We start from the raw sequence: 24037 nt of genomic DNA on the forward strand, positions 1-24037 counted from the left end.
TATTCATTTGGGATTTTGCTACTAACTTTGATGCAGCTAGGATTTCTTCTGTAGTGATTTTAATAGGCGCAGGCACATATTATTGGTTCTTAGATATTAAGGTTCAAGAGCAGGGATCCTTTGTCTTCTTTCAAACTTTTTCTTTCCTCTTTCTTTCCCCTCTCACCCCCCCACAAATGATCCAAGTATATTGTGTGCAMCCCCACATGGTAGATGGCCACTGCTAATGCTAGCCAAGTCTGAAATGCTTAGCTGAGACTCATTAGCCCTGTTATAAAAATGCAATTGGATGTGTGGTTTATCATTTGGAGGTAAGGTTCTAATTTTGGCACATAGGAGGCTGCAGGCAGGAAAATATCTTGTTCCTTATTCCATTTTATTAACTTTGTTTTGTTCGCTTGAGCCTAGTACTGTGTTAGACTTTGAATAATCACAGCTGTACAGGTAGCTCCAGTGGAGTGAATGAGAGGCTTTTTCAAGGGCTCTGCTCCCTGCAGAAATGATTTGTACCTCTGCCTGATTGTCACTAACAGAAAATGAGAAATAGGAACATTCAATGCAAAGTAATGTGTTCTGTACAATTACTGGATTAATAATTTTATTCCATTACTGTGTGGGGAGAGAGGACATCAGGTTGAAGATCTGCAATTCTAGTATATTTCTAAGCGTCCTGTTAAGAGAGTGAGCAAGGGTCAGGAAACTTAATTATGCCATAACTAGATAGAAATTGCCAAGTGATAAAAAGAAACATCCAGCCAGATTCAGCAGGAAATTACAGCTTTAATGATATAGCATAATGCCTACTTCTATACAATTATTGGAGAGACCCTGAATGATTTTAAATAACAGGCTTGGTTTTCCAGTAACGACAGGGGAAAAAAAATCTGAAAATGACATTTTGCATTTTGCTGTAAATATTTTTCTGAGTTTTTCAGGGTGTTTTTTTGAAAGATTAAGTTATCAAAAATCTTATATTTACTCTAGGTAATATGGAAGTGCTGTTATTCTTAACTGAGAGAAAGGTGATATTTATGGAGGAATTTACATTAGTGAAAATTAAGCCTGTGGAATCACACTTTTATTTTGTTGTGCTTCTGTATTTTATTTGTAATTTTGAAATGAAAAATAAAATACATTGAAATTTATATGAAAAACTTAATACTGAATGCTTTTGTTTTATGATCCTGTTTTTTCCCAGACTATGACCATGCTGGTGTCCAATCATTTCTGAACTGCATTATTTTAGTACAAGCATTTATGAACAGATTAAAGATGCATTTTCATGTTGACATACAGCATTTCCTTATAATTTTATAGAATTTTTTAAAAAGAAAAAAAAATACTTTTTTTAGCATGAAAGAAACTCTTCATCCTAATGAGAAATGCTCTTTTTCTTCTTTCCCCTCCCAGATGAAATATGATATTTTAAATATTAAACTCTTATCGCTTTTGTAAACATTGCATGCGATATTAAGGCCTTTTGCAATATACGTGCATGTTTTTGTCCATTTATTTCTAATGTAAGAAGGAAAAGTCATTTCTGGTGCTAACCCAGGAGAGCCCAACATTTCATTTTGTATTCTGAGGATGCAGATTAATCAACCTGACTCTCTTACCCAGGGCTAGCCATTCTGCCTAGAAATCTGCATATCTGCATATTACTGTTCTTCCCTGAATTTAATTTCCTACAGGAGCTGATATTAATCACCCTGTTTAAACAGAGGGGATTTGGGGTCTATACAAATATGACATTTTTTATGGAAGTTGTAGAATATTTTCTCCTTTTTCATTATTATTTAAAGAGACAATAGCTGGGTGCTTTAATCCAAAATATAGGAGATTATTTTTTGTTTATTGGAGCTGATATATATTTAGTTTAGATTTTAATCATAAAATATGATGCACTGGGGAAACTGCTTCACATTTTTCCTTCTTTCCTATGAGGCTAGAGGCTGCCCTCAGTGTCAAGATAATTCCTCCAGATTTCTTTGCGTAGGATGGAACAGAGTTGGGCCATGTTTATCTCAAGCCTATCCAAGCTGAGGTGTAACTCCCTTTATTCAAACTTTCTACTGGCTCCATCATCCAAGTACCAGGCACCACACAAGCAGGCAGACATTTCCATACCTTATGAGTCAGCCAGGGTGTTTTGCAGATGAACTGAAGCACAAGAAAGTGGTTGACCTGTTGACTTCCCACTGAAATCCTTGAGCCAAATGAAGACCTTTTGAAGTTTAGAGCCTTGTCACCAGGAGAAGACCACAGGTGGATTTAGCCCCAGGCTGAGTGGGATGTTGTGGTTAGGACAGCCTGTGGCCCCAGGCCTCTGTTAGGCTCTCCATGGTATGGCATATCCTCTGCAGACTTATCCAGGGGAGGCACTGGAGGAGCTGTGACACCATGACAGAAGGGTGGGAGATGGAAATTAGTTGGTAGACTGGCTCACTTACCTTTGCCAGGTAAATCTGTACCTACACAAGGCCACTGGACCTTTCAGTATATGCTAAAGCAGAAAGACGGTCAGAAAATTAGGTGAGACAGGGAATCCTAATTGCTGGTAATTCCTTGTTGTCTCCAGGCTACAACAGAGACAATTTCATAAAGGCAACCTCAGGAATGCCTTAGCCCTCCTACCTTAAAACATCCTCCATATTTTGTGTTTAAAAGTAGAGAACAATGAACTGTCATTGTGTGGCTCCCCTGATGTCTGAGGCATTGTATCAGGCATGAGTTTGGTCCAATTGGTCTGTCCCTCAGCCAGTATTACTTGGCATATTTTATTTTGGCTGCTTTAACTGCAGTTATGGTCCAAGAACGAACAGAACTCAGAAGAACAACATGCTTGGAAATACATGCCTGCATACCCCRGGAGCCTCTGCCAGCTGGAAAAACAGAACATACATCAGCTACTGACTAGATATACTGCCCTGGTTAAAAAACGAAGCTGCCATCCAGGTTTTTGTTTAAATTTACACCCTGGCCTATTGTGGCACTCAAGGTTAATTTGGATTGGCACTTCTTTTGCATAGCTCTGTGATGCAGCTTTGAAAAGGATGGGGCTTTTTTGTAAGGCTGTGCTCTTTTATAGGAACCCCCAGACTCCTAACAAACTGTTTCTTTTCTGTCTCTTATTTATATACTCCAAAACTTGAGGAGAAAAGATCCAACATTGCATCCCTCTTGCTTTCTCTATTAAGAAATATGTATATGTTTTGATTTTATGCCATCTTTGGGGAAAAATTTAAACACAGAATTAATTGCTGACTCTTGTCCAGTCAACACAGAACAGGTCATAATAGAGAGTAAATTTCGCATAAGTTGTGGAAGAGACGTTTCTTTATTTGTGGATGTTAAACAATAGGTTTTTAAGTGCATGTGGTCTGGTTTCTATCTGGAAATGTTTATTTTACAATCCTCAGAGAAGTTAAGTCACCAGCAATTTCACTGCATCTGCTCGTGTAAGTAAACCAGGTTGCTGCAATGTACAATTTAGGCAGGTGTCTTTAATTCCTTGAAGAAAAAGTTATAGTGAGTTTTTTTCCTTTCTGACATAAAACTGGATGTGTGCTTGATCTAAATACTTTTTTCTCTTTCTACAAATTTAATCAGGTTTTAGAAATATTTTCCTGTTTAGAAAACTTTCATATCAAGGTAAAAAATGTCCAATTGTTATGACTACCCCAAGATTATGTGGAGGATTTATTATCAAAGGTCTTGGCATCACTGTGAAGAGATTACTGGTATTCATATCATTCTTCTTGAACACCTAGGCTGCTATATTTTTGCTGCCTGTTATAAATCACAAGGGTATCGCCCCAGGCAAATAACAGCTTAGCATGTTTATCTGTCTGTGCTAATAGCTTTTCATTTGAAGTCTTAAAAGTCACAAGTGGCTTAAAAGGGCACTATTACATGACTTCAGATTTTACTGCAAAATGACTAGGTCCAGTTTCATTTGTTTTCCTCTGAAGTATTCATGTCCCTTGGCTGTCTGATTGCAGCCTTTCCCTGTTCAAACTTTGAGGACGATCCCCTTGAAATGAGCCCCTGTCTTCTACAGACGACAGGGAGAACTTCTCTTGTAAATATATTGTTTTCAAGTTTAGTTGTGTGACATCCATTGCTGTAATATTATCCACTGTTATTTGCTTTAGTGCTAGTTTGTCTGTAAAATAAAAGATTAGGTAAAATTGCAGTTTTGTAATTAATTTAGCCTACCATTCATATGGAAGCTATAACCAAATACTATTTAAGAGCATTAAAAGTGTTCTGTATCCTTGTAGAAAAATGCATAGATGTCTAAAACTGCTAGTCTGTACTGACTACATCCTTCATGACATTTGATTGCCTTTAGTTAAGTTATATCAAAAAGGTTTTTTAATTTTATGTACCTAGACTTTTTTTTAGAAAATAGGAAATACAAATTTCACCAAAGTCAGTATACCAAAATGAAGCCAGACACTTAAAGAACTTTGCTAAATCAGCATCAAGGACAAAAAAAGTCTGCATTTTTTTGTCAAAGCTTTTCTGAGATGACACTATAGATACCAGAAATAGCCCCAGTTACTCTCTGCTAAGAGGGAAATCATGTTATATTACTAGAGGGAAATAATAATACAGAACTCTTTCTGATGCAAATCATACTTTCATGCAATACAGCAACAGAAAACTTGTTCTTCATGAACTTCATAAGTTCTTCAAAGGCCATCTGGACAGCTTAGATATACCTAACTTTTGAATATATTGAGTACTGCATGCTGATTTGGAATGGAAGTGTTTAAGTTCTGTGAAATTCAGCACAATGACTTAGGATGAAATCTCAGAACATTTGAAAAAAACCCTTCTTGTTCAAYGTGTATTTATTGAAACAAATTATCTAACAAAGATTTTAGCTGGTAGAAGGAAAAAAAACAAGGAACAGGCAAAGTAATTTCCATTCTAGAGTGTTTTAAGTACAAAATTAATTTTAAGAGTGCTTTTAGTGGAAACACCCTTAGTATAATGTGTGTGTGGTGTGAACACATGCATACATTTATTTTCCCACTACAAAACAAATGCCAGTGCTTTGTTCCATAGCAAATATTATCATCAGAAAATATGGCTGTCTTAGGTTAACATACTTACACCACATTTTTGCAATAGCAGGTACTCGATTTTGTGTAAATAAATCCATCAAAAAGCAAAAAGGGAAGGAATCGTTCTGAATCAAATGATTATATCTGTAAAGCTTGTAACAAGAAGATATCTTATTCTTCCTTAAGAAACAAGAGGTAATGAGACATATGACAGGAATAAGTTTTTATTTGAGTCTTATTCTATAACCAGATCCTTATTTATTTTACTGAAATCAGAAGAGTGTTCCGATCTGCAAGAACCTGAGTGGRGGAGATGTATGTCAGAAGAAAAGATAATTGATGGTAAACGTCAAATATTAAATCTCGATCTGGTTATTACCCAGCATATTAGCTATGTAAGTAGCTTAACAATTACAGCTGTGATTGACTAGGTGGGATCCAAAATCCTAAATATCAACTGCCAGAAGGGATAATTATAACACATTAGCACCTGCGTGCTTAGACAAGATTGACAACTCCAGTCTAACATCTGCTTAATATCACTTTCATACTTCTCATATTTTTTTTTCTTTTAGAAAGGAATAACAAAGATTTTCTTGAAGCATAACAATAATTCAGCATCCATGTTACTCATTCAGTTGATTATAGTTGCTTGTTGTGTTTGGTCATGTTTTGCACTGACACATTTAAAATTAAATAAAGGCTTTTTGGGATTAGACAGTCACAGTTGTGGTATATTTTTGACAAAATGTACCTGTCAGAATCATTTGAAGAAATCCCAACAAGTGGGCTGTTCTTCAGTTGGCTGGGCTGGCCAATGCAATTTAAAAATAAAATGAAACTGGGTTTGAAAGGAAAGGTCTCATACTCCCAAAGTTGAAACAAGAGAGAGAAGGATATTTAGCATTCGACACGAACAGCATAGCAAAATAGCTCCGTTGGGCTGTTTGCAGCCACRAGGTAAAACGCTCCCCTCCCTGTGCAAATTCTGACTATCTCAGCTTTGTATATACCAAACCAAAGGCGTGCTGGGATCCACTCTGCAAAGGCGGATAGCCCCGAGGAGGAGCGGAGGGCTGTTCCCTTGCTGCGCTCTCCTTCGGACCCATGCAGCTTTGCAGCCTGCTGGACCCTCACACTGACTCCCCTCCAGGCCCTTCTCTCAAACCATCTCAGAAGCGATTTATTGCGGAGTCCGGCCTCGCTTCAGTTCCTGTGGGGTGCAAAGTCCCCTCTCATGGCTGCTCTGCCTCTCCGGTTCAGTGTGACCCCCTTCCCTGTGAAATGTGGGCTGTGCAGAAAGGCTCAAGTGCAAATGGTGCTTCCCAAATAACCATTCCTAAGGAAGTAAGCAGCATTTGCCCATGTGATAATGCCACCGCTCTCTGCTTTGCAGGACAGTAATGGCATTCCTGAGCAGAAAACTGAATGAGCTGGATTGTGGCCTAACAAGAGAGGAGGGTGGTCATAGTGTTGCTGGTACAGTACAAGGTCAGTTAAGCACAGATATCATTAGCCCTCTGTTTCATGAGGCAGAAATCACATTCCTCAAATGGTAAGCGAAAGGTGCCTCCTGGGTGTCTGTGTTTCTGTCCTGGGGAAGCTCAGCAGCAGAGACTGCTTGACCTCTTCAGGAATTTGATGCTATTTTTAATTGAAGTGGGCAGAAATTTCTCACAGAAAAAATACAACCACTACAGTAGCATTCTCTCTGACTGGACAAGAGAATCCACTTAGTAAAAATGTGGTGGAAACTACTTCATTGCACATGGGTTTAAGTTTAGAAAAGTGTAGTGCAAGTACACACTACTCAGGCATGATGCCATGGGACACTGGAAGACTAACTCACCCAGCAGTGCTGGCAAAACTTACATACGGAGGCAGAAGAGTCTTCTCATGGTACAGCTTCTCTATGTTTGTGCAAATTCTATCTGGAAAAGAACCCCTTTTGCTGATATAAGCARCCTCTTTCTTTAGGATCTTTGTCACTCTTTCTCCCTCATTAAGTTCTCCATTCTTTAACTTGTTGCTATGCAATCTTTTATTTATACAATTCTTATACAGTGGTCCAGCCACGACTGGAGCAGATTGGAGCCACAGCACGTGAGCAGGTTAAAGTGATGAAGGGGAAGACTCTTCCCAAAGCCATTCAGATGTACAGAATATGTGGGGTAACAGCATCACACAAGATCTACCCATTGCCTTTATCTGTGAAAGCAGAGCAAAATGCCAACTCTCATTGTGCCTCTAACATGCCTGAATTTAAACCTAAAGCCCAGGTATCTCGACATGATGGTCTTTTACCTTCTCTTTGTAGTGCAGTTGCAGTACAGTTGTCATTTTGTTCTGCCTGTCTCTATAGTCTGATGCTGGTTTGTGAACTTTACCTCACGTAGTGCACAGAAGTTTAATTCAGCTTTTCTCAGCCAGCCTAATTCATGCTTTTATGATAGCTATTTTAAAATACTTATTTGAGGATACTAATAGTTATATTTATGTATTTGTACCATGAGGTGAGCCAAGCATTGGAACAGATTGCCCATGAGCCTGTGCAGGCTCCACCCTTGGAGGTTTTCAGGACCCARCTGGATAAAGCCCTGAGCAACATGGCCTGATCTCACAGTTGACTGTGCTTAGAGCAGAAGGTTGGATAGAGATCTCCTGAAGACCCTTCCAATCTGAATTTTCCTGTGATTCCTATTTTCTGAAAATTTTCATGAAAAATTCTAATGCAATCCACTTGCCAGGGAGTATGAGAAAGATGTCATATCAATGTTTGTCTCATTCATCCTAATAATGTTAGCTATCTTTAAACCCTAAACTATTCGGTGTCTTATTAATGCATTAACATGCATGTGTTCGAAAGTGGAAAATGTAAGTTAACTTAAAGTTGTTCAAATTGTCTTTTGATTTTGAAGCAAACATTGTCACTGAAGAAATTGACCAAAGACTTTGACCATCCAGGATAAAATTTAAATGACTTTGATTTGCTAGTGACAGAACAAGCAGAGGAAGCATGAATCACATAACATCCTTTTCCATGTGACGTGATTAGGAGAGATCATTTATAGCTTTTTGAGAGAAGACCAATCCAACATGAGAGTCCTAAGATTTATGCTGAGATATTTGTTTGACGCTACTTGGAAGTAAAGAGCTTTTTTACAGAACTGTTGCTCTGTATCTTTTTGGTTTTCCCTGGAAATGTGTCATCCTAGTACTGACTCAGCATCTCCCTATTTTTTGATGAAACAGGAGGGGTTAATAATATTTGTGCACAATTAAAGTGATACAGGATGCTTAAATAAAGATGGTCAGTCAGTCCTAGAAGGGAGCAGACTTTAGTAATTTGGCATTCCTACATCTTCTTAGCCATTGTCTGAGAGAGGRAATAAAGGGATGAAGACTACCGTTCACTTCTGAGGCATGCCATGGATGTCCATTCTTCCCTTTAAAAATGGCTAGGATTACAGTTTTGCAATATAGAAGCTGTCATTCCTATGCAGAGTAATATTGTTTTACATGTTGTCATGTTCTTTCCATTAATAGACATTTCAAAGGAGGTCACAGTACCTAAAATAGACTATTCTCTAATATTATAACATTATTAAGCTGATAAAATTATACATATGTTCTACAATGATAATGGTTACATAAATGCATGAGTCTACAGGTTTGGAATTGTATATATGAGTGCCTTGTTCATATTCTTGAACTTAGTAGTTGTTCTATTGCCTGAATCATTATATGATGGACACTTACATGGCATATTAAACATAGGCTACATGAATGAGTTAAATTTTTGTTATTCATGTAAATTTGATATCTTATCCTCTCTTGATCTACTAGGTRCTTTGGCTTCATTCTATCTTGTAGCTGTTAGTTTTTTAAGAAAATTTTGGGCATAGTTCACTTAACTGTGGAGGTTTTTTAGTATCGTTGTCTGTTTCMTTCTTACAGTATACTAAGTAAGGGTCAGTACAGTTGCTACTCTAAGACATTCAATAACTTCACTTCATTGGAAGTTCATTTATAACTTCATAAAGTGTATAAAAGCTAAAACTACACTTCCACTATGTGCAAATATTTCTTTTTTATATTCACATGATATGATAACAGAGCACAGTCAATACAGAAAAATGAAATTTTATATATGGTGGAAAGACTGCTTAGTCATCTGTTACCCTATTCTGTACTTCATTTCCCAGATTTCCTATCAATCCACATTGGATTCAAATAAATTATTTTTTTTATCCACAAATGTCACTTTACTCTGTATAGACCCTTCTAGATCACTACTTCACTTTACAAAACCTAACTTCTCTATATTTTGAAACTACTGTTGATTTTTATTATTTGTCCTTTTTCAAGGTTTGAACCCATTATCCAACTTTACCAGTCGTGTGTTTGTTTCCTTTACCGCTTTTGAAAAATATCACTGAAGTTTCACTGACAGACCAAAATCATTATATTTTCTTTTATCCTTTATTCCTCATCCCCTGACTTCCACAAAGAAAGCTAATAGATTGAAGAGACATGATTTGTCTTTACAGAAGCCATTCTGGTTTGTCCCTAGCATATTTGAACAATATTGGACAACATTTTTTCAGCTGAAATAAATAAATAAATAAATAGAATCTTCATCTAAATGGCACGATGCTATGTAATGATAAGAGCAATCAGATCTCCTTCTTCAAACTGTTAGATGATCACAGATACAGCAGTAATGTTTGCAAGCTTCCCCACCGATAGGTAGAGCAAATAATTCACAATGAATAATGCATCCAATGAATTTAGCCTCTTTCTGTCTGATTGTGACATATGCATGAGCAGCCCATGATTTTGTCTAATCTATTCATTATTCAAAGTATTTCATTAGTTTTGGGTGAGCTTTTTAAACTCGATAAACCATTTTCTATGAGTGTACACAATTTGATTTACTTTATTTATTTGTGATTGGTCAGATAAGTCATGAGGGTAGTACACAGTTTTATAAAGCATGTTTCTGTGACACATGTCAGTATTAATCTGTCTGAGCTAAAAAGTAATTTTCATTAAACAGGCATTTAACTTTGAAATTCGCTTTTGTTTACTTGTTTCTTGTCAGTATAATTCAGTTTTATGGAGATTCACAAAAGAAGCACAAACTAGGACCACGCTCAGACCATTAAAAATGTTACCTACTGTAAGACACTTTCATTACTTACTGGGCCTATGTAACAAATATGGGAAGGGGGCTTGGGCTTCAGGCCAGCTAAATCTTTTACCTCTTTACTTCAGCCACCAAGGGTGTGAGTTGATGTATACAACTATCAGAGCCTGTGAAGGCCAGCCCCTCTTAGATAGATCATCAGTCAGCCATCATATAATAAATGCTTTCATTTATTGATCTTCTCTATCTGTGTCAGCTCTGTATAATTTGATCCCTGTCCTCTATTTCCACTTGGCATTGAATTCTTTTATCCTCAAGAACACATCTTGTTTTGAGAATTAGTCCACAAATTCTTTCAGTTAAGAGCTGATCTCTTTAATTTCATTATTGCTCTCCAATGTTGTTGGGTTCATCAGAGCTGCTTGAACTAAGTCWGTCCATGAAAAGAGTGTATTCCATTAAAAATACTGACATATTTATGTCTAGAACAAATGCCACTCCAATAATCACGATCTCTTCTGTTTTAGCATAGAATGTATTATATTTCTTTCAGAAACATTGAAGTGGCATTGCCAGTGCATCAGACTTCACAAAAGCCCATGATGTCAAGGTTTGCTGGATACATACACAGTTCTCCTGTTATGGAGCAGCTGTTCCAACAATTTAAGTATTTAGACATTTTAAAGTGCCAACCAGTACATGTTTTAACATCAGATTGATCCAGTTATTGTGTGTTTTCCCCATAGAAATATAATCATGAGCAAGACTATATTATGCTTCTGCTGGGTCTTTTCAAACTTGCAGTCAAAAATGTCTCTGAAAACTGTGGGAGTTTCACCTTTCACTTTAGGGTGTCTACATTTAAGAGCCTGAGATTGTGTTTATTCTCTATATTTAACCCAGGCTTCAGCCCTGGATTTTGCACAGAAAACCTCCTGACCTGCTATTCCCACACCGTCCACACGGAAGCATTTGTCTCAGCTGGGAGGCAATACTAACAGTGCAGTTCCCCAGTCTGAGGAAGGAGTCTGACTGCAGTTTTTACTTCTTCCCCCTATTTCTGAGTCACAGTCTCCTGCAACAGCCAGCCAATGCCAGTGGACAGCACTGTTTCAAAGTGATTCTAGAACCTGCTTCCCAACAGGAGCAAGGAGAAGGGCAACTCTTGGCAGTGGTCTCAGCTGAGAAGCTGCATCAGCTGCATCTATTAGCTGCCCCTTCCCACTATGGCTTCCCTTTCTCCACGGTACGTGTGTGATGGCACTCCCTCCCTGTGCCCACTGAGTGGGGCATCTGCTCCATTAGGAGCAGAGCGTCACGTAGGTGATCCCAGCCTCCTCTGGGAAAAAGCAGCCACCAGCTGAGAGGTGGTTAAGAGCAGCTTCCTACATTGCCTTTCAGCTGTGTCTTGCCTGCTGTACAAATAGCAAGTGGGACATTAGCAAGGCAAACTGGCTTGTTGCTTAAGTTGCCAAGATCTGGTAGCTTGCAAAGGCGAATGTGGTAAACCTAGGTTCAAACCTGGGCTTAAAAGGCCTTGAAAGCAGTGCAGCTGTGAGAAGCCTTATTTCCCTAAGCTTATGGTTCTGTCAGTGTTGAGAGGTTAAGTTCCTCTAGAGCACCTAACTTAGACCATTCTTCTCTTTTTAGAGTAAGAGACAAAGCTCCTGCTTGAGCACTTAGATTTAGATCCCTAATTAGCCACAGAAATGATATACTGAGGATTACACTGTGTCCTCTATTGCTAGGCATTATATCTTTCATCATTAGCTCCTTCAGTGCCTGTTCTGCACTTTAGGTTCCTGAAGTTGCAGATCTTGATTCTGGTCTTCCACTCTTCAGTGCTCAGTGAGAGGTTTGTCTCTGGCTGTTCCTTAATAGGTTGGTGGCTAACATGAGCCATTCATGCCTCACATCATGATAGACTGAAATGAAACAATAGTGTTTCCCTATTGCCCTTTCTTCATATATCTCATGAATAATTTCTTACATCAAAATAATATGCAAATCTTCTCTTTGTACTTACAGATGGAGTGAAACTGTAGTATGAAATATTGTCAATTAATATCAAGGAAAAAATTAATATTTCATTTTAATTTGTCTGCATTACTTCTTGCTAATCTTATACTTTAAGTATTGGGTAGAAATTGGGAGTAGATGATATTGATGGAAAAATTAAGTTAAATGATCATTTTAAGGTTCAGCCTGCAGCAGAACTGTTTAATCTGTGAGTTATCTGCTAAATCACTTTGCAAATGAGGGAAACTGTATTATCAATCTATAACACAGACACTTTTCAGTCAGTAACTATTGATCACTCTTGCATTTTTAGACTAAATGGGCAAAAAAACCAAAATCAAATAAGATCTTTGTACTCAAGTATATCCCTTTGTTAATAAATGTGTTAACTGAAGCAGAAAAGCAGTAGGAATGCCTGCAGCCCATCAGGTGGGATACATACAAGTTCTTGATGTGATATTTTACCTGCTGGAAAGCAGCGGAGAAGGACCTGGGWGTGCTGRTGGACACCAAGTTAAGYATGAGSCAGCAATGTGCCCTTGTGGCCAAGAAGACCAATGGTATCCTGGGGTGCATCAGGAAGAGTGTTGCCAGCAGGTGGAGGGAGGTGATCCTCCCCCTCTCCTGAGCCCTGGTGAGGCCGCATCTGGAGTACCGTGTCCAGTTCTGGGCTCCCCAGTACAAGAGGGATGTGGCACTACTGGAGCAAGTCCAGCGAAGGGCTACACAGATGATTAGGGGACTGGAGCACCTCTCTTAGGAGGAAAGGCTGAGAGAGCTKGGCCTGTTTAGCCTGGAGAAGAGAGGACTTAGAGGGGATCTTATCAATGTATACAAATATCTGAAGGGAGGGTGTCAAGAGGATGGAGCCAGACTCTTTTCAGWGGTGCCCAGCGACAGGACAAGGCACAACGGGCACAAACTGAAACACAGACAATTCCATCTGAACATGAGAAAAAACTTTTTCACTGTGAGGGTGACAGAGCACTGGAACAGGTTGCCCAGAGAGGTTGTGGAGTCTCCTTCTCTGGAGATATTCAAAASGCGCCTGGATGCAATCCTGTGCAATGTGCTCTAGGTGACCCTGCTTGAGCAGGGGGGTTGGACTAGATGATCTCCAGAGGTCCCTTCCAACCTCAACCATTCTGTGATTCTGTGATTCTGTGATTTTGGAGAGGCCAGTAGCACAAGTTACTGCTTTATAGTTCTTCTTCGCTCTTGAGACAACATGAGAAGAATTGAGGAGAAGCTATGAACAAAGAAAAGACATACTGTCTGTCGTTCTGATGGACCCTTACTAAAGGAGCACTCCTATGTATCACATGTCCTACATGCATAGATGAAGCACCAGATTCCCTGAGGTCTTAGAGTAAGCAAGGTGTGGAAGACAATGATAGAAGTGTTACTGGTATTAACAGTCTATTTCTGGCAAATTTTTGGCAGTGTGAGTGAAAACAAATTTCAATAATTTTTTTTCCAATACTTGTTTCCTGAACCTCTTACTTGAAAGCAAAGGGGATTGTCCTGAAGCAACACTTCAGTGTTGGCACTAACCATGTATTTTTAGAGGGTCTTGTGCAAAGATGAGCTTTCCTTCCTCCCTGAGGTAGTGCAATTTGGCCATCAGCTATCCCAGGCAATAATAGTAACACCAGCACTCCTCGCATAGGGCCATCTGTTTTCTTTTCTTTTCTTTCTTTTTTTTTTATCAGCTATGTATATGTATATTTTTTAACTTGGTAAGGGCAGGTATGTTCTGGACCAAAGCAGAGTACAGACAAGTATAGGATTCACTCTCTTATGAGAATAAAACCCTGAAAGAACTATTGTGGGTTCAGATCTTCATTACCATTTCCTGATTTTATCTTTGTTTTACATAACAAAGATACACCTCATTTAAAGCCTAAAACAAGGATAAAACCAAGAATGGTGGTCTGAACATGCTACCACTCCCCCAGTAGGACTTTGTTTCAATGAATTATTCTGTAAAATATACTTCATCTGCCAGTTCTTGCTTAGAAGGTATTTTCTACCAAGTCCCACCCTCACCAGCAATCTTCCTGAAATGTACCTTTACTCTGGAGACATCCTCCTACAGTGGCAAGCTTCTCCAAGGCCAATTGCACTTGTCTCAGTTTGAGGAAATATTTTAATTCATCCCAAACTATTTGGCACATCTCTTTAAAGATGATATTGCTGAACGCTGAAGCTTTACTTCATTTTAAAGTTTCATGGCTCATACAAAGTTTGATCTCTTTTTTCAACACTGATGCAGTTTTAGAATACTGTTTAGTTTTCTGCCTCTCTCTTCTTTGACATTGTTCTGTAAGTGCTGTCTTGTTAAGAATAACATTTCTTCTGTCATGGGTATTCTGCTATCATTGTTCCATCTCCAAAYATGTTTTTCCATATCCACATGTCAATCAATAGCTTGCCTTAAACTAGCAAGTTTTAGTCAGTGGAACTCAAATTAAAGATAACATGTTTTATGCTGAAACTTAACTACTGATGGTAGCAGAGACAGTATCCATGGTTTCAGCAGGAATGAACACAATTCTACAGTTGGATCTCCACAACTGCTCATGCTGTTCACATGAAATAAATTTGAGGTATATTCTAGAGCAAAGCTCCACAGAAAGAGCTGCCCATTTCTGACATATGCTCTACCAAGATAGGTGTTTTTCAAAGGTAAAGACCAATGATCCAAGAAATGGAACAAGAATAATATCTGCTATCTGCTTGTAGTGACTGTATTCCATCCAGCTGTTACCATATGGCACCTCAACAGAAAGTGATGAACTGAAACACAGTCCACTAAAGGTGGGGAAATGATGTCTGTTGACTTCATGTAGCTTTGGATCAAGATTAAGATGTAGTGAATGTCTGCCTCGTGTTCTGTGACTGCACTATTGGAGAAAACAAATTGTGATTTTCAACATCTTTACTATCCTTTTAACTTCTGTAATAGTCTATGATATATTCCCAAGTGTGTGTGTGTGTGTATGTGTGTGTGTGTGTGTGTGTGTAAATATATATATATGCTATTATTATCATTTTTTATTTGTTTTAGCCTGTTTTCTCCATTCTGTGCTCTTGTTTGTCAGGTCATTTATTCGAACCTTATTGACTCCTGTAAAACGTTCGCTCCTTCCCATTTCTCACACATATTTCCAGTCTTTCCTCAGGACCCATCAGTACCACAGTGACATTTTGTGATGAGAGCAAAAGTCATGTAATGATTGCTGTTCCTGTCTGTATACTTTTATAAAAGCCAATGGCTTTGCTTATTAACACTTTCATTTTCTTAGTATTCAGGTATTTCTGCTCTGATCAACTGCTGTCACCCATTAACCCTAACTGCCACCTTACACTCAAAGCTTTCAAGTAGGTTTCAATGAAAACTGCAATGCAAAATGCATCCTCACCTTCTCGTTCCCTTCAGCTGAAACAGGGACCCACAGATTTGCATGACAGGCAGCCTGGTGGTTGTTGTCCTACCAAAAAGGATGGGGCCAGATCTAATAAGTACTTACTTTTCATGTCCATGGTTGCCAAAGCGGAAGCTATTGCCCTGAGTGAAGCATTTTGATGCATGCGAGGAGCAGCAAGCCTGTAGGACAGGAAACTCTGATGCACATGCAATCATCTTCACACATTCAAATTTCTGAACCTAAGTTTCTCCTGAACTTGCATACTTATTCTTGCAAAGGATTCAGCAAGAATTTCACTCTTCTTTCCAAACAAGTTTTCATKTATATGAGCCACTTATCCACACATTACTGCTCATGTTTGTTTGGGAAGGCTGGCATGGAGCTTTTAAAATTTAGATATAAATATTTTACAGAAAGTTAAAGATTCATTAAGGCAGGCGTTATCAACTATTTGGATGGCTTGCTATAAAGTCTAACACACGCAAACATTATAACCTTGCTGACAATCAGAGGTAACGCTTTCTGCTTCTTATATGCATCTATAGAACATAGTGTCCCTAGTCTTCACGAATGTCTGGCTTCTGTTTAAGCATCTATATATTTTTCATATATCAATACATTTATCAGTAATAGAAAATATGATGACACAAACATACTAAATGCTACTATCCACTCTGAAGGTTGAAAAAAAAGGAAAAAAAATATAAGATGATAAAAGAAAGAGGAAGTAAAATAACTGCACTTAAAAACAGAAAAATATATTTTTTTCCTTTTCTTTAGTGTAAATGTTAAGTATTTGAGTTGAAGAATATAATTCAGCAATATCTGCTAAAGAAAGCAGCTTCATGGAATGTAAAATCAATGAATCTGGATACTTTGTGCCAACAATACAGACTGGTTGTTTTCTGCCTTTATTTGCTGTAAACACTATGATCTACGAGTTTAAGAGTTTTTCAGGCTCTAAGCAGCTCATTAAAAGTACATATCTGGAAAATTTGCTGAAGTGTTGCATCTTAAGTTTCATCTTAAAAAAAATATCAGTCATAAGAGAGAAAGTCTGTGAGATTTAAGTTTTTACTGACAAAGTCATGGAAGTGGCCTTGCTCCCACTGATTTAAGTGAGAACACATGCCTACATGCTCCTGTGAATCTGGGCCTTAGACTTCATTAAAACATTATCTCTTTCCATTATCAGCATTTTATATTTAAAAGACTGAATTGATTAGGAAGCTAATCAGTTTGGACAGTTTGTGCTAACAGTGCATACTATTGTATTATAATGGTATAATCGTATTATAATAGTATAATAAACAGAATCATTTGAAAATAAGTGACAAATCTCTGAAAACCAAACATAGTCTTGCATATTCGAAGCTAACATAATGATACAAAAAACGCTGTATTGATAAAATCAGAAGAGACAAATGGGACTATTTCATTTAATTTTGGTTTCCAGAAAGCACATCTTTGAATTCTGAAGTATTATTGCTGCACAGGGAGTTGGAGCTCAGGCAGTTTAGAACCTAAGTGTGAGTTTATTAGCAACAAAAATACATTTGCCACTTGTTTCATTATGGACGTGTTTAAAAGAGCTGATATAAAGCATATGGTCCTTCCTAGTGTGTGAAAGAGGAGCATCTGTTCCAACATGTCCAGGCAGTAAGCTCAAAGGACAACAAAAAGCAGTGAGGAAACACCCCTGTGGTGGTCCTTAGGCTTTCAAATCAAAGACCCAGAAATAGAAGAGATAAGGTAAGAGCCAGATGAAACATGAGGCAGACTGCACATATGCCCTCAGCTTAGAGGTACATACACACACGTGCATGTATTCATATAGACAAACATTCTCAGACGGGCTCAGAACTAAATCTACGCTGAGAGTTCAGGAGCCCTTAGATCTGTGAGACCTCTCAGATCTGGCATGCTGAGTTGGGTTATATGGGAATCTGCCAGGGGAACATTTGGTAGCTCAGAACAGGCAAGAGTAAGCCATCCAAGGTCAGCATAGAGCCAGTATGGAAACACCACAGACAAGGTGAATCTTCCATTTCTCCCAAGTGTTGCTCAGGGTGAGAAACCAGCAAGCCTTCTGCTCCCTTGGGATTAACAGCCCACCACCTGCTGAAGGCAGGCTTGTAAAATTGTTTCCTTGTGTGTTCACTTTTTGCTTTTTAAACCTGGCTGGCAGATCCCTTGCAATACAATTTTTATACAATTGTCAAATGATTTAAAAACTCACCTAAGAAATTAGAAGTTAGCTTGGTGAATCTGAATCTCCTCACAAAGAAGGTTTATTCTAAGCATGGGTACAGTTACCATCACTGAGGCTTAATTTGCAAGCCTATTAAGAAAGGAATGTAAAATTGATTGGAAGGGAGAAAACACACCTAAAAGGCCGAATGACTGTTGTCTAAGAGTCACCTGGAAGAAGGGAGATTTGAGTTGTGGTCTGACCTCCTAGGCCTTTTCCTTGTAGGTTAAATGGAACTGACTTTGGATAATACACTTCCGAGAGACAGGGAGCACCATTAATTCTAGCTCTAAACAACTAGGATATGTGGAATCCTTCTGGGCTCCCAAAAGAGTGAATTCTTTTCTTGAGCAATGATAAGCTTCCTCTTCCTCAGGACAAGAGATTAAAATCTTGTGGTTAGGACACATGGGAGATGTACCTTTGCAACCCCTCATGAAAGAAGATGATATTAGACCTCCATCTTTCACGATATCTGTGCGTTTTCTAGCTGGGCAGCTATTAAACAAAAAGAGAATAGTAATCATGTTTTAAGTGAGGTGCAATGGATGCAACTGTATTCTGTAGGGAGTGCCCTCCTGTAAACTCATTCCAAAGATTTTGTTTCTGGACTCCAGCTGGAGTAAGTGCGGCTATATCAAACATGTAGCTTCTGCAGGCATACAGGGAAATTAGAAGTTTTAATGATGCCTGCAGGGTTTAGGTGCTTCCAAAGCCAAGAAGCAGCTTAGTCTGGGACTTCAGATCATGACTGTTATGACAGGCATTTGCATGCCATGGAGGTCCCACTTCCAGCACCAAAATCTTTCTTGGAGTCAACACTCATGTCACCAGACTTCAGGCAACTGACAGACATGTCCAAGTTAGGAGCGATCATCTATATAAGCTGCCTATTTAGTCAATGGTGGGAGAAGGGCATTTTTAGAGTGCAAATTAGTCCATCTAAGATTCAGCCCTGCTACAATTATTAGCTAGAATTAGACAGGAAAAAGTATCAGTTGTAATGTCTCACAAATGGTTATCCAGGTTGCTCTAGGTGTTGACTTTGGCAACATATTTGATGTATTAATTACATCTCATTCTGCATTTTTGTTCAGTTTCATTTTCATTGATTCCAACCACCTTTATTACTCTTACTATTAGATCAAATATTATTACAATTGCCTCTGTCCTTGCTATGATTTTCCAAACCTCAAATTTCTCAGTAAGGCCCACTTTCTTTCTCTTCCTTCGCAAAGACCCCAGGCAATTTTATTTTGTTCTCTGACCTTTATGAATAATTAAGTTTGCTGTCTACCTGATTCTATTCTCTCTGCATTTGCTATTTTTATAAGGCAGACAGAACTCCTCACAGTATTGCAAATGTGGCTTCATTCATAAATCCCTTATGTAGGAGCTAGAATAACTTCATCTATGATATTATTGTTACTTCTCTGAATCAATGGTACCATTTTATATTACTGCTAACCACTGTCCTGAAGCTTTTTGATCTCTRTCTATCTCCAGCTCCTGCTTCTGCTCAGTATTTTGTACCATATGATTACATAGGGCATAAGCACCTTTTCTTATTTTGTGTCCCTAATCTCATTATCTTACACTTCTCTACACTTAATTGCATAAGGCACTTATCTTCCTTTGGGCACGTTCTGTCAGAGTCATCTTGACTTTTTTGCCCTTCTTCTTCCTATTGATTGCCCCTTTCCTAGTAAGTATCATCAACAAATATCATTCCCCTAGTGTACATTCCTCCTCCCCGGTCAAAGCAAGTTCTACTACAGGGCTAAATGGTGCACTTGTAGCAGTCTCACTTTAGAACAAATTGTCACTCTTCCTACATACCTTTCCCCTTTGCGGAAAAGCCAATCTTTTAGCACTTATATGTCTGCATTTGTGGCACGTTTAATGACCTTTCAGCATAAATTTCAGTATAGTACAAACTAGGAAACTCTCCTCAAGTCCTGTAAAATCTTCTGGTTCCCTCTTCTTGATTGATCTGTGCATTATTGCTGGTTATCTTCAATATCATCTTTAGAAACTCAGGCTGGATTCTTCTCTGGCACCAGTATAATTAAGATCAGTTCAGTGGAAATGAAAGCAGGCATACGCAAAGTAAAACTGACATGAAATGAGAAACAGACCAATGTATGTACAATGTGTGTACAATGTATGTACAGCATATAGATATAGATAGATGCATGTTTATAATTGATAAAGTGTATTACTATTGCACATCTGTATAAATGCATAAACTAAAATAATATGATCCAAATACTTTATCAACAGATTGGAATTTCCATATTGTTCATGTCTGTGTTTTCAGCCAGTTAATTCTTATTTGCCATGTATAGCATGTATGCTATAAAAGAAAACCTCTGTAAGGTCCATATGTTTTTCTTTTATTTTATTAGATATGGTTTTCTTTTATTTACCTTTTGCTTCATTATGTATTTTAAATATTTTCCTCTTTTATGTCATTTAGGGACTTAGTTTTGCATACCCTCCATGACTACCTTCTCTTGTTATATTGTTACAAAGGTATTACCTGCAGTCACTCATTAATTTATTTTTATGCATTCAAAAATGCTTTTCTCAGCATTTATATTTGCATATCCAAAGAAGGTATCTATTTTGCTTTCTTCCCACTTCTCAGAAAACAAAATAAAATGCTAAAAAATCATTTTCTAATTCTGGTGCTACACTAGAGTCTAAAAATTCTTTGAAATTGCCGGAGTGGAGTTAACCATTATGTGAATTTTCTTGGGAGGTGAATAGGGAAAACTCCATGAAAGGAGCTATCTTCTTGTAATAATTAACAATCATTTAATAATCTCATGGGTCCAGACTCTCAGCTGATATAGATTGCTCTGCTGGTTTAAACCAGCTGAGAGTCTGACACATCAACTCTTTTCTTCTATTAGTTATTATTTTACATTGAATCAAAACTGAATTTTACATTTCTGTAGTCAGAGGGAATTGAAGGGGCAGAAGAAGAGCAAACATTTAATTTTTATTGTTTCTCTTTTGGGTTTTCTCATGAATCCCATCTTTCTGTTTCTTTTAGATAATTAATGCCAACAAATACCTTACAATCTTTATGTATTTACCAAACTAGATGTCCAAAGCCCTCATTATTACCCTAATTCTTCTTTCTATGAAGTGAGTGGAAATTTAATTATTGATTTCGGAGTGAGTAGATTTAGGACTAAGCAAAGTATCTTAGAGAGAAGTCACTAGCATCAACATTTAAATTAATAAATAAGAAATGATCAGGTTATATGCTCAGTTTTAATGCAGCATAATTATGAAAGCCTGTGACTCCTATGACAGTGACCCCAGGCAATGTAGAGGTCTTCCATACAACCAGAAAGTTCCCGAAACCTTTTTTTTTTTTTTTTTTTTGGTAGATATAGTTTTTCAGTTTTCTAAATGGAGAATGCAAATGCAATAATCCCCCCAAACCCACTTTCCATTACTACAGGTTATATGCCAGTACTTTGAGGTCCATGAAATCCTGAAGGCATGTTGAGAGATCAGTTCAACAGCTGCCTTTGGAGGCTTTCTAGTGCTGAGTTTTCAAAGTATTGCTATCACAGATATCAGCAAATCTCCTTCAGTTATGGAAACATTGTTTTTAAAAGCTAATACAAGAGGATTAAAATTTAAACACTCATGTTGTAATAGATTAAAAAAAGATATTCAGGGACTTACCATCTTCTCCTCTTCCCCATTGCAGTAGACCGGACCTATAAGTTGACATTATGCAGATATATGTCAACACAGCCAGGTATCTGATGTGCAGAGAAATTATAGTACATGCACATTGAAAACCTCCATGGCTTTTTGAAAGCCTTTTCTAAAGCAAAATTACTTATAAAGTCATTTGTAATTTATAAATGTATAGGCTAAGTTTTTACGAGTGCCCTTTCTTTTTGTGCCTATAGTGGCAAAAAGATAAACTTTCAAAGCATCACTTGAGTTCTGGCTATTCTCTCTGCCTTCTCTGTTAACTCTGAGGATTTTGGTGGTTAAGAAAGTGCTGCACGTATGTCAGTTCAGATATTCTGTTCTAGCATTTGGCCCTGAAACTAAACATAACCAACAGCAGCAGCAGCAGCAGCTGCACAAGGGGATCACAGGAGGCTGTGTAGCTGCTGCTATGTACATGACTGAGAGGGCTGCATCTGGCAGTGATAATTGAGGTCTGAGAGGAGGAAGACTGTAGGTCCTCAGAGGTCTTCTGCCTGCCCCGTGAATGCACACCATAATAGAATCTCCAACCTTGCCAGCAGCTGATTGCAGATAATTTTTCCCTGCAAGTAAATTGCTCTGAGTTAGCCTATGTCTGAGCCTGCAGTGGGTTCTCTGTGCTCTGATTCAAGTCTGAGGGACAGCAATTCACTACTGATAGCTGCCTCTCCTGTAAATGTAGTCAGTAAAAGAAAACATGTAAACAAATGCGAATCCTCTGGGCTGTATGTGAGTAAGACCACAGCAACTCTCAGCCCACTCCTTTGTAATAGCCTGCAAAAAGATGGAATTTGAGATCATTGCTTCTAGCAATTTCCTCAAGAAAAAAAAGCTCTTTCCTTCTTGAGATTCTCTGTAATTAATCTTTATATCATAATTATATTGCTGGCTCAAATTTACAGGCTTAGACTGTAAATAACTGCAAGAAGATTTCAGGACTGGGATGAATGAGATATAAAGCTAACTCCTACTGCCATTCTTCATGTTGTACACTACTGCCTGTAACAGACTGCATCCAGACTTACTTGAGGGAACATGACACTTTGGAGATACACCTGTATCTATATAGCTCCTGGTTCCTGCACTCTTCACAGTTCCTGAATCTGAGTGACTGTTTTGTCCATGTTCTGACACCACATCACAGTGAAACCCATTTGTCCTCAGCCACCTCCTGGTTGCCGCAGAAAGATCTGCAAACATACCCATACATCAGCTTCAGCAGCAGCCTCCTGATGCCCTGTTCTGAGTGCTTAAAAAACAGCACTCCATGAAGTACCCTGGCAATTAACTGTTGAGACAACATATGAAACTATTCAGAGAAAAAGCTACTGTTCAGTGTGAGTAAGGATGACCAATTTTGTTCCAAAGTCATGATGCCAAGATTTAGTCCACAGAAAACAAGAGAGACCTCTTCTCTTATCAAAACTGACTCCCCAGCAGTGAGGGTAAGACTCCATACAGTTAGCTCTTGAATCAAGCTCCTCCAACATTTAGCTTGCAGCACAACCCCAGGGCTCCTGCCCTGGTCTGGGCAGCAGGTCAGCCCAATCTGCAGGATACCAAAGCACAGGGGAGGTCACAGAGTTGTCTGGCAGCTGGAACATGCTACTTATGGGGTCCTATGGTACAAGGGATCCCTGCTAGAAGGCATGCTCTTCAACCACAGCCCAGCCCTAAATCACAGTCTTACTGCTCCCTGTAGCATAATCTGATATAGGGAGTATTCTGTGGAGGGAGAGAGAAAAGCAATTCTGCTGGATTCATTTTGCAGCTGCAAAATCATTGCTCACCCTTGCATTCCTGTGTGGGCAATTTGCTTGAAAGCTCACCACAGAGGATAGAGAATTCATGAAAAATGAATAGACTATGCCTTCTTTTCAGTATATATCCCAGGGCTCCACCCAGACTTACTGTACTGTTTAATAGAAAGGAGTAAAATGGGCTTGGCAAAGGATTGTTGCAAATCACTGTCAACCTACACCAAAAGCCAAGAAAAAATGAGTGACCAAATTGCAACTCGGAGTCACAATTCATCCTAGATTGCTGCCAGGCCTGCTCACCTATGCACTACCCTCTAATCATAGTATCTCATATGGTTGCAGTCTACTCCTCTGCACTAAGGGAGAATCACATTGTATTGTTGTTTATTTTCATAAAGCTTTCTCTTGCCATTGAAGTGTCTCTTCAGGTAGATCTGCTCTGCTGTAGCTGCATGTGCGATTTATAAGAATACAGTTATGCTGCTGTTTCCCAAGCTGTCAAAATTATAAGGCAGGGCAACCCCCCCCCCCCAAACATTGAAATCCAGACACCTCTAATGCATCTGAGGGCCTCTAAAATAGTCTAAGCTCGTCTTCCCACATTT

Source organism: Apteryx rowi, unplaced genomic scaffold (assembly GCF_003343035.1).
Source record: "Apteryx rowi isolate R43461 unplaced genomic scaffold, aptRow1 scaffold_267, whole genome shotgun sequence".
Classification (NCBI taxonomy): domain Eukaryota; kingdom Metazoa; phylum Chordata; class Aves; order Apterygiformes; family Apterygidae; genus Apteryx; species Apteryx rowi.